General features: G+C 32.3%; 1 protein-coding gene across 5 annotated transcripts in view; it reads left to right on the top strand.

Moving 5' to 3' along the window:
* LOC132697063 (protein PALS2) overlaps positions 1-12173 on the top strand; it is a 66599-nt gene that overhangs the window by 42350 nt on the left and 12076 nt on the right. Inside the window, exon 1 of one of the 5 annotated variants that reach the window (XM_060662326.1) lies at positions 19-437. The exons of 2 other annotated variants lie outside the window; for them this stretch is intronic. The gene's annotated coding sequence lies outside the window, so the exon portion shown is untranslated. 2 more of the 5 variants (XM_060662325.1, XM_060662327.1) reach the window with 2 other exon arrangements.

The raw sequence follows: 12173 nt of genomic DNA, 5'->3' as shown, positions 1-12173 counted from the left end.
ATGTTATTCGATAACAGGTTATCGTTGTCGAAACGTCATTCTCAATGTTATTAAATAAAACTATTATGCAAATTACCGCAGACGCCATTACTAGACGCGCATTAAGTTTCAAGTCCAAAGTAGCACTTTCTTTTTCACTCGAATACCCTTTATACGCGCATGGGCAATTTCTCAGTCTATTGAAGGGTCAGACACCCCGCGTCGTGCAAGTGATTCTTCCGGTACGGAATTTTCGTGCACCTTTTTTTTTGTTATAAAGACGGTTTTATCGAAGTCGAAGGCTCTTCGGGTTCGAATTTGTGATACGAACGTTGAAGTGTTGTTTTTGCGAAAAATCTGGCGATAGTATCGATCCCGCCATGTGCTCCCTTTATTTACAGCTTACTGCAGCGGGAATTGATTGGAAGTCCTGACGCGCTACAAGGCGATGGGGTGACGTACGTAACATAATTCGAGAGAACATTTTGACAAATGACAAAACACATATTAACATAGTAATAATTAGTGAACTAAACCTTAGAGAAATACCAAAAATTCAACAAAAAGTAATTAACTTAAGAAAAACAATTTTCTATATACACAATGGGCTATTAAACTGGGGAACTATTAAAGCAAGCTCTTCCATTTAAAAGAAAATATGTTTGTTTGAGTGTGTTTTGTACAAAATGTCTCAGTAAAAGTTTTAAAATCTAAGTACAGTTACCACATATACATTTTTTCAAGTAGTAAACGAGCTTTTAAAAGTTAAATGAATTTTACTCATAGTAAAGTAAAATAAAATTTGAGATATCAAAAAATGTTATTAAACATAGTGGTCAGAACTAAAAACTATACTCAAGTATGCAGTATCATACATTTATATTGAAGATAGGTTGGAAAACCTTCTCATTTCTTACTCTTTTCTAAAATGCATCAAAAATTTGCGTGGTTATTGCACCTAGACATCATTTAAAAAATGATTTTTTTCATGTAAATGGATATTTAAAGTAGTTTTTATTTGTGATAATCTTTTTTTTTAAACATTTTTTGATAATGACAAAACTTTTTATGATGCAACAGTTTTTTTCCTAAAATTATAAATAAAAATGTCTCTCATGTGGTACCAATTTATTGAGATATGTTGTATATATAGGGTGACCCACTTTGAGCTCTGGCCAACTATCAAAGTGAACTGTACAACGTCATCAAAACGTGAAAGCCGTCGAAAACTATTTTAAATGCGTTCTAAATATCATTTCCTTGCGATTTGTCTCCGAAATATTTAACCGATCGCCTATATTGTAAGCAGAGCGAATCGGATTCGTAAATAAACCTTGGTGTTTCTGCAATTCGTAGCTGAAATCGATAAGACATAGCTAATTGTTTTTATAACTACAATTGTTTTCTAATCTGGGCACTATTTTAAACAATATAAAACATGTCTTAGATAGTAATAAAGTTCACACAAATTCAAATAATACTGGTACAGATTAGATAGATAGATTAATTAGAAAAATAGCTCTTTATAAAATGTAAGTTGTGATAGCGACTTGTCATCCAATATACCGTATTTTCCACTATGTTAATAAAATGAAAGCTAATTCATGTCTGATTACCCTCAAGTTTTTAATTCAATTAGGGTTTCCAAAAGTAACCTGATTAAAAATAAGAACAAAACCTAAGAACAGTTGCTAAAAATTAATGATATGTATACTAAACACGATATATTATTTTTTATTGATGTTTTTAACAAAATCTGTTCCAAATCAGCCTCGAATAAACAACAAAAACATAAATAATGGTAAATAAATTACAATATATATTATTATCTACTCCTTGGCAGCAAGTAATTTTAAGATTATTGCAAATAAAGAAAATATCTATTTAGAAATTATTTTAATTTACAAATTACAAACTTAGAAGTTTACTGAAAGTCCTATCCATTAATATTATGATCACTTTGATTATTTTATGTAAATTTCAGGAAGCAAATTTACCGAGTTTCGTCAACTTTTGCAAAATACTCTCTATATGAACAAAAAAACAGATTATTTTTTAAGCCAAGTCATTTAGGACACGTGTATATAAATGAAGGCATAAAATGTTCCTTCGTCAATGGTGAATATTATGTTTAGAGACGCCCCGTATAATACATAAGTAATCAGCAAGAAATGGGAAATAAGAGAAAGTGGTTCTTTCAGACGTCACTGAAGCGCAATTTGCTGTAGGATTTCGAATTTCGCTGTTTGCGAATTCCCGTACCTTAATCTCCCGGGATATAACCTTTCACCTTTCCTGCGATCTCGAACCTACACAAGTTTCCTCATTCTCCACATGTTTAAGCATTGGCCATATTACGGTGCTTGAAGCATGGGAAAATTGAAGTGGAAAAGATCGTTCAATTCAATAAAAATTAACTAATATTTGGGTAGTGTGGATGGACGTAAAATATTTTCTGATTTTTTGAAGGCAGTTTGCTAGCTGCGATATGATTCCAATTTTTTTCTTTTCTTTTCTTCGCACCGTTATCATAATAGTCAAGATTATGCATTTAAGATATCAAGGAAAAAAGAACGTTCGAAAATACTACATTTAATGACAAAATAGGTTATACGAAGGCTGCCTTTTATATTTCAGGATTTATTTAAACTAGTCCTGCCATCTGGCGACTGACGTTTTTATAGGAAAGTTTGCCATTTTCAGGTTAGGTTTACTCAGTTAGGTTTTGACGAACTAGTGTTGTTTGTGTTTTTGGAGATAAATTAAAACAATTGTGACGGTTAAAAATGGAACTTAATCGGGAGCATTTTTGTGCAATAATTTTTCACAACTTTAGACTTGGAATAACTCAACAATAATGCATCTATGAACTTAATTTATTTAAAGCACCATCTAGGACTACTGTTTATCGCTGGTTTTCGGATTTCAGTCATGATCGTAGTTTTCTTAAGGATAAATTTCGTGAAGGTCGTTCAAAATCGGTGGTTGTCCAAGATTGTGCAGGATCGTCATGTGACTTTCCATGGGATTGAGGTATCTTTGGGCATTAATGGGATTAGCAAACATACAATTTTGCATGAAAAATTTGCTTGCATTGGATTCCACACAATTTGATATCAGCTCAAAAAAACTAAAGAAATACCATCACGTCGTTTCCAAACACCACTATGATGTTGTGACAGGTGATGAATCATGGATCTATGTATATGAACCTGAAAGTAAGCAGGACTGTGTTGGTCTTTCAGAATGATACAAAGCCCACAAATGTTGTTCGTGCGCAAAGCACCTCAAAACAAATGGTAGCCTGTTTTTTGAGCAAAACTGGCAACTGCAACTGTTTCTTTGGTGAAAGATAAAACAGTCTATTTTGAATAGTACACAACCATTTGTTTGCCCAAAGTCTTCGGAGAAATTAGAAAAACAACCGCCTAAGACGAATCACTCCCCACGACGACAGTGCTAGCTCTAACCGATCAGTGCAAACTTTTTGAGCATTAAAAACGGTGATTTTATGAGCCATTCATCATATAATCCTGATTTAGCATCTAATGATTCTTTTTATTCCCATACATTAAGAATAAGTTACGTGGGCAATGATTTTTGCCACCAGAAGAAGCGATTGATGCGTTTAAAAAGCATGTTTTGGAGGTGCCCGACTCGATGAGAGAAAAATGCTTTGATGATTGGTTTTATCGAATGCAAAAGTGTATTGATCATCAAGGTAAATATTTTGAGATACAATAAAGTCATATTTGTTGATAGCTTATAGTTTTTTATTGCAAATCCCGAAATATAATATGTAGCCCTCGTATACTTTACTAGCACCACCTTAACTGTTTTGGTTTAGGTCTTGTGAACTTATGTGAGTAGTTAAATGCATTACTTCCAAACATTATGTTTATATACGTGTAATAAAATGAATGAAAAGGCTCTACCAGATACTATCCCTTTTGTTAGCAGCAATGACTGTTTCCAAGTTTAATATTTGATTCCTAAATAATTATGATAGATTGACCACAATAGGTAATTTTAGCGATTTAGTCCTGGTCCTATAAATATGAATTAAATAAAGTTTCCAAACATCGATTTTAATAGAAGAATCCCAAAACTATATATTTTTAATAAAGAAATTATTGAAAAATACGATAACTTTTAAGATCCTTTATTTAGATGACTATAAAAACAACTTCAATATCAAGTCCTATGGGGAAAATGGTAGCACCAAAATTAAGTGGAAAAGTTCAAAGCATCCTGCGGATCGCCTAAGAATGCAGTTAGTTTAAATCTGCAAAAACAATGGGCGTACTTTAGAAACGTAATATCAAAATGAAATGAAACTGGAAAATAGTACAGAGAAACTTGCAGAAAGTGGATTCAGAAGAATGGATCTTATAAGGTAAATGATTTTAAACTTTATTCCGAAAGCTACATATTGAATGTAAACATTTTAGGCGAAAGAATAGTATTTTATGCAACAAGTGCGGTAAACGGCATTTGACTCGCGAGTTTATTTGACACGAGCGGAGCGCAGCGGAGCGAATTTTTAATAAACGAGTGAGTTAAAAAGTTTACCGAACGTATTGCAAAACAACACAAATATATTCACTGACACGACCGTCAGAATTGACATACGTCAAAGCGTGGGAAATATCTCCGAAAACATTCGATTGGTCCTAAATCCGTGCGGTATAATCTCGGAAATGTCCGAAGTGGTTCAGATTCATGGGAAACGAAACTGACGCTTCTCGCACGCTAGATCGGTGGGTAATTAGGTATTTTACAGACGGGAGTAAAAAAAAAGCCTTTGTTAACCGAGCGATAGAAACAAAAGCGCTCATCTTGGTGTAACGAACGTGTGGAATGGTTACAGGAACTGTGGAATTCGGTTATTTTTAGTGATGATTCAGTGTGGGAGATATTCGAAAAAGAGAAATAAGAACAAAAAATTAATCTTTACACAAAAACTGATTAAAGTTTGCTTCTGGGGAAATGATTTAGGCCTGTATGTCCGCCAAGGGTGTAGAAAATATGCAGTTCATAAATGGAGTATAGTTAACGCAGAGAACAATTTAGTTCCTAGCAATCAAAAATTGTACCCAGCAGAGATTTATTTTTATAAAACTATCCGAATTTTGAAACGTAAATTAAGAAACAATCCACAAAGAATTAACGATGGTTTAAGGACTAAAAGTAAGGAAGGGTAGGATTCAGTAAAACGCGCACTCTCGTGAACTCTGTGCCTAAAAGGTAACTTGAAGCAAACAGTGATGATGTTACGTCATATTCAATTGTTTAATTGTTTTAAATAATATAAAATAACACAACTAATATAAAAAGTTATTACATGGTCGGCCAACATTGGCCGACAATTTAATGTAGTTTAATAAATTGTTTCTTTATTATGTATGTTTAATTTATTTTTTTTTACACTCCATCATGATAAAATAAAATACTATGAAGTTTATTTTATAATAATTCAAAGCGAGGATAACAAAAGTTTCGTATTTTGCAATTATGACGCTTGTAAAAATTATTAAAACATGAATTCTAAAATGGCCAATATAGCTACAGGGTTTTTTCTATCTCGCACGTCCTGGTTTGGAAAATTTTACACTATTGTATCCATATCATATTCAACGAATTACTTCCCACAGATTTTCCCATAGGCGTGAATTTTTGTTATTGGACAAAGTTGCACATAATCCATTGTTTGGCGAAAAAATAGTATTGACCTATGAAGCTATTCAGAAATGCAATCAGAAATTTCCACAATAATCATATTTGGGCCGATGAAAACCCTAATTCAGTTGTAGAATTTAAACATTAGGAACAGTTTTCGGTAAATTACTGAGTTACTTAATTTCTTGCCAGAAAGGCCATAATTATCGCCGGTTTTTAGAAACGGATTAGCCAATGTTGCTGGATTGGTAGACTAATTAGGAACACAAAAGAAGAACTTTAGTGTGGCAGTAAGAGAATATTGAAATCACACATTTAATAACCGATGTGCAGATTGGGGCGGACCTCAACCACGGTCCACCACGTCCTCAGATTTAAAGAGTTTGAACTTTTTCTTAAGGGGATATCTTAAAATTCTGGTTTATCACACCCCAGATAACACTATAGAAGAGCTGAATATTGGAGGTATCTATACTTCAAAAAGTGCCCGGCAATATGAGGAAAAGGGCTGAAGTGGGTGTCATTTAATGTGGAGGACACTGTCAACAATTTCTCGAGTTTCTATGTTCTACTTTTTTTCAAAAAGACTGTTATTAATTTATTAAAAGAAAATTTTGTAAAAAATTATTAATAGTAGGTAGTGTTTTTTTTTTAAATAAGAACCATTTATTATTGATAGGATGTTAAAACTGTAAAAGTATCACTGGTTGGTAACTAAAAACTAGATATTTTGTTTTAGATAGATATTATATTTTTCACAAAAAAAATGTTCTCGATTTAACCAGTGCAGGTATGACCTTATCAGCACGCCACTGACTTCATTAAGTAAATATTTTTTTATTCCGTCGCACAGTTTTCATTTCAAACTAACCAAAACTAATTTATTAAAACAAAAATTTGGTGCACTCTTGATACAGAGTGTATGTTCGCCAAATTTAATTAAAATATCTGAGTAGTATTCCAGATATTAAAAAATATATATTTTATTTTTGAAAACTTTACCACCCTGTATCTAAAAAGTTAAAACTTTTAGGAGATATGAAGATTTCTTTTTTAAATGGACCCCAAAATCACCTAGTTAATTATTAACCACCCTGTAAAGTTGTTAGCGCCCTTAATACCAATAATGTCTTTTGTGACAAAAGTTTTTTTTCTTACGTTCGTTTACAATTTGCGAGATTCTTAGCCAATTACAGGGATGTTATCGAATGTCTCGAATTCTTCTCACGGTTGCTTTTGATTTCTGGCCACCCTCGTTACACGCGCGTTTAAATTCGCAATTGTTTTCGCACACTCACCTTTGCAGACGCCAACAAAACAAATTACTCATGAAAAAAGCTATTTAATCGGTCAATAAAATTAACCTCCAACGCCGGCGGGAGCGGGGAGCCCCAAGAAGTCACTTTAAAATCCTAACCCAACGCGGCTCCCCACCAAGCCGAACGCGTTCACCGTTGATTTTCAACCTTTTACGTTCCAAGACCGTTTGATAACCGTCGCGATCCGTGGTTATACACGTCGACTTTTTAAAAAAACACCTGTACCTTCTGCCCTTTGTCTGGCGGGAAGGACCACGAAAGTTACCTTGCGAGTGCCCTGCACAAGTCGACTTGTCGCCATAATAACGTAAGTGCGCATTTTTTATGACCGAATGTGGGACGCTGCGCTTCAGTATATGCAGTTTTACCTGTGCGTTATTGTTGTTTGTCGGTGACGTCAGTATTAGAGAGTTCTAATTGTTGGTGAAAAGTTGGACGCCACATATACCCGACGTTAGGAGGTAAACGAGATTAGATTAAGCTTCCCTATCCCCGAGACCGACGTTATTTATTTCGTTACGTTAGGCCATTTGTAATATGTTCGTTATGATTCATTCGTTGAAAGCGCGAGCCACACCTGTGGAGGAGAAAGAGTTAATAGTCGGCGTCTGTATTGATATGGCAACGTCGGTCCCAGCCCATGACACATTTAAAGTCCCAAACGGGTATCGAGACCCATTAAAAAATAATCCAAAAATTGATTTCTTAACAAAACTTTTGTTACAGTAATATGCAAACAGTATTTTTTATTGGGGTAGCAAATTGGCACTGCCTTACTTTTATTTTCAATGGTTTTGGTTGGCTTAACTAATTGCGACGACTTCTATTTCCCTTTTCAAACACAAAAACGATTAAGAAAAGAAAAAGTTTTCTAAAATAACATCAAAATTTATTATTACCATTAACAGAGTTAGGTTTTTATATTATTATTCAAGAGTACTTCAAAAATATAACTCTACACCCTTCGGCGTTTTTGTGGTATAAATTTTGCAAGAGACTAGTTAATTAGAACGACTACTTAATCGTTATTAAACATTATACTATGGGTTACAGTGATATATTGTTACGAATTTAAAAATAATATTTTGTATCGTTGGCATGGTGTTACTTTTATTCTCAGTGGTCTCGGTTGGCTGAAGTAATTGCAATAACTTAAATTTAATTCTTGAAACGAATAAAATAAACGACAAGTGAAAGTGTGCTGACGTATTTATTGTTAGCATTAAGAGAGTTCTAGTTAAGGTTTTTAATATTACAATAAAATTATTAGAATTAAAATATATAGGTTATAACTTGTGTTACTTTAATATCTTGCTGTGAATATGCAAATAATATTTTTTATTGGGGGAGCAAATTGGCACTGCCTTACTTTTAGTTTCAATGGTTTTCGTTGGCTTAACTAATTGCGAGATCTTCAATTTCCATTTTGAAACATAAAAACGGTTAACAAAAGAAAACGGTTTCTAACATAACATCAAAATTTATTATTACCATTAACGGAGTTAGGGCTTTTATATTATAATTCATTCTTTAAAAAATATAAATCTGCACCCTTCGATGGTTTTGTGGTTTAAATTTTGCAAGCGACTAGTTTATTAGAACGACTACTTAATTGTTATTAAACATTATATTATGGGTTACAATGATATCTTGTTATGAATATAAAAATAATATTTTGTATCGTTGGCATGGTGTTACTTTTATTCTCAATGGTCTCGGTTGGCATAGGTAATTGCGATAACTTAAATTTACCTAAAAAGTAAAAGTTTTCTAACATAACATCCAAATTTTTTATTACTATTAACGGAGTTGAGGTTTTTATATTATTATTCAAGGTTACTAGGTGTATAAAGTATAAATCTACGCCCTTCATTCTTTTTCTTACAGTGATATTGTGTTGCGAATAGAAAAATAATATTTTCTATCGTTATTATAAATTGGCATAGTGTTACTTTTATTCTCAATACTTTCGGTTGGGTTAGGTAATTGCGTTAACTTAAATTAAAATAAAAGTAATTTTTTTTAAATTTGACATCAAAATTTCATATCGCTGTTAACGGGGTTAAGGTGTTTATATTATTATTCAAGAGTAGTAAATCTATTATAACATTTTCTTATTCCTCACAGAAATAACTCTACACCCTTCGGCCTTGTTGTGGCTTAAATTGACAGTGATATCTTGTTACTAATATAAAAACAAATTTCCTTTTTCAAACGAATGAAACGGACGACAAAAGTTTACTTAAGTTTTTATTGTTACCATTAACAGAGTACTAGTTAAGGTTTTTAATATTAGAATAGAATTATTAGAATTAAAATATATAAGTTATAACTTGTGTTACAGTAATATTTTGCTGTGAATATAAAAATATTTTTTTTTTGGGAGAGCAAATTAGCATTTGGCTGGGTTCACTAATTGCCACAACTTCAATTTCCCTTTCAAATCATAATCAAAATTCATTATTAGTATAAACGGAGTTAAAGTTTTTATATTATTATTCGAAAATATTTTTTTATATTTTCTTATTCTTTAAAAAGATAAATCTACACCTTTTGTGTCTTAAATTTTGAAAGCGACTAGTTAATTGGAGTCACTACGTCATTGTTATCGCATATTATATTTTGGGTTACAGTGATATCTTGTTACGAATATAAAAATTATATTTTGTATCGTTGGTGCAAGTTGCATCGTGTAATTGCGAATAACTTAAATTTCCTTTTTTAAACGAAGGAAACGCACGACAGAAGTAAAAGTTTGCTGACTTTTTTATTGTTACAATTCACAGAGTATTAGTTTAGGTTTTTAAAATTACAATAGAATTATTAGAAAGAAAAATCCACACCAGCCAATTTTTTCTGCCATACGGCAAAATTCTTAAGGATTTGTCTATTGTTAACCAATTAGTGCCAATGCTATACTAAAACAGATGAGATAATAATGAATACAAACATCATAATTCTGTGGCATGTGGCATTACGCTTTAGAGTTTATTTGCCAATCATTATTGCTTTCCTTTTCGGTCACTAATAAACATAGTGTTAATTGTTTTAAGCGAAAATGGCCTAGAAGTGTAATAAAATGTGTATTTAACTGCTGTATATACCTTTTTAATTGTTGCAATGGCTCTGTACTTTCTACTCCATTTATTTCGATGCGGCGTTTTCAACCGATTAGTCATAATTTCGATAGAATTCTCTTTAATTGGAGCGTATGTGACGTGATTATAAGATAAACCAATTCAAGGCAATGTTTTGATGTTTTAACACTGCCGGATTTGTTTTGGTTATTTTATATCGTCTTCGGAACACGATAAAAATAAACACAGTGATTTATTATTTTATCGCGGTCTGGGCTTGTATATATATATAACGTAACAGAAATCCTGAAATATCGTTGTAGAAACGCTCAGAATAAATGGAAACAAATATCATCGTCGTCATCCCCAAGATCGATATTTATTTGCGAATCATTTAATTAAAACTGTTATTTCCATAATACTTTTTCTAAAACCATAAATGGTTAATATCGCACGGTTTCTTTTAAAATTTGAATTTAAAGTCTAATCTACAGGTTGTTCCAAAAAAAGTTATGGAGATATGGAGTGGTAAATATTTAAAAAGAAACTGGTTTTGTCAAAGAAATATACGCTACTGACTTTTTTGCAATTTTTGTTATTTATTTCAAGTAAAGCACTAAAAGTATAACTTTTTTTGCTCTAGTGTCGTTTCCATATCTTGGATCGTTTTCGAAATAATAAAATCCATGAAAATTGAAAAAAAAAACATAAACATTTATTTTTTTTTATTTTTTTTTCTATTTTTTGGGTGGCGAATTTCCAGCCGAATGTAAATAGTAAAAGATGAAGACTCAATTCAATAACAGAGTATTTCTCACAAAGTTTTGTTCTGCATGTGTAGACTTTATAAGGGTTTTTTTTTAATCTAAAAATTTCATATCATAGTTTTACAGCATATATATTCTCAATCACTTAGTTTACCTTGTTTTTATAATAATTGATTTTAGAACTTAGTATTGCTATTGAAAATGGAGACTATTAAGAAGCCCTTTTAGTGGCGTACTATGTACTATAGCACAGTATTTTAGTATTAAAAAAATTTCCATAAAAAACACTTTTGTGCACTACATGACTTAGAACATGTCTGGTAATCTTTGACCGCCACGTCACGAAAAAATCATAGTTACACCTATGGCAAATGACAAAATGGCCATCCGATTATACATTTTTGATTTAAAACTGTACTTATTATGAATTATTAGAAGGAAGATAAGGACGGCTATAAGGTTATCAAAATGTGCGGGGATCTTATCAATATAACAGGTAAATACTTGAACAAAAAAAACCGACCGCAATAAATTTCAAGTGCGGACGGTGGCAGTATCGATATCGCAAATTACGGTAAATAAACATTATCCCGAAGTCGAAGGTTATTATTGGGAAAACAAAGATGTCTATTCCGCCGAAGTATTCGTAACAAATCGGCATAAAGGCACCCCGCAGGTGTCGTCGGCAAACAAAGGGCCACACTTAGCACCTGACTTCCTTTTTCTACCTGTGTATGTGGTGCCACTCACCTGTTGAAGCTCCCAGCCGAACTTCAGCCTAAAAAATTAAATTAAGCCAAGTTTAGGATCGAGTTTCCGCCTCACGTGTCTATCTTAACCGTTTAAAAAGTAAAACCATAACGTTAACCAACAATCCCACAGAAGTCACTATCAATTTTGGGAAGAAATAAATTCAGTACTTATTTTTTCGGGAATGTTATAAAATTATTCATTTCGAAGTGCATATTATTCGCTGTTTATGGATAACAAAGAATAAACGACCAAATAGCTATATAGAAAAGATTGCTAGTAGCATATACAACTAAAAATACCAAGAGATTTTATATTATCGCTGATATATATTAACTATAGAATAAGAAAAAGCTTATTAATTAAATAATAAATAAATTTGAAATGTAGAGTTCGTGTAATTTCACTTAAGCAGCCGCATCCGGAACTATTATGTTATATTCACTAGGAAATGATAATTATTGTTCCCTCGGATAAGTCTCCATCAGCGGCATTTTTTTTTTATCTTTTACTCTTTTCGCCAGATTCATTAAATTTTTTTGCTTTAGTTAAAGATAGATTAGGTAAGATCCCTTAAAAGACATTTTCCATTAAGCCAGTTT

The sequence above is a fragment of the Cylas formicarius genome, unplaced genomic scaffold (genome assembly GCF_029955315.1).
Source record: "Cylas formicarius isolate icCylForm1 unplaced genomic scaffold, icCylForm1.1 PGA_scaffold_1__22_contigs__length_36826433, whole genome shotgun sequence".
NCBI lineage: Eukaryota > Metazoa > Arthropoda > Insecta > Coleoptera > Brentidae > Cylas > Cylas formicarius.
The sequence above is the reverse complement of the archived record's forward strand: the minus strand, read 5'-3'. Positions and strand labels throughout refer to the sequence as shown.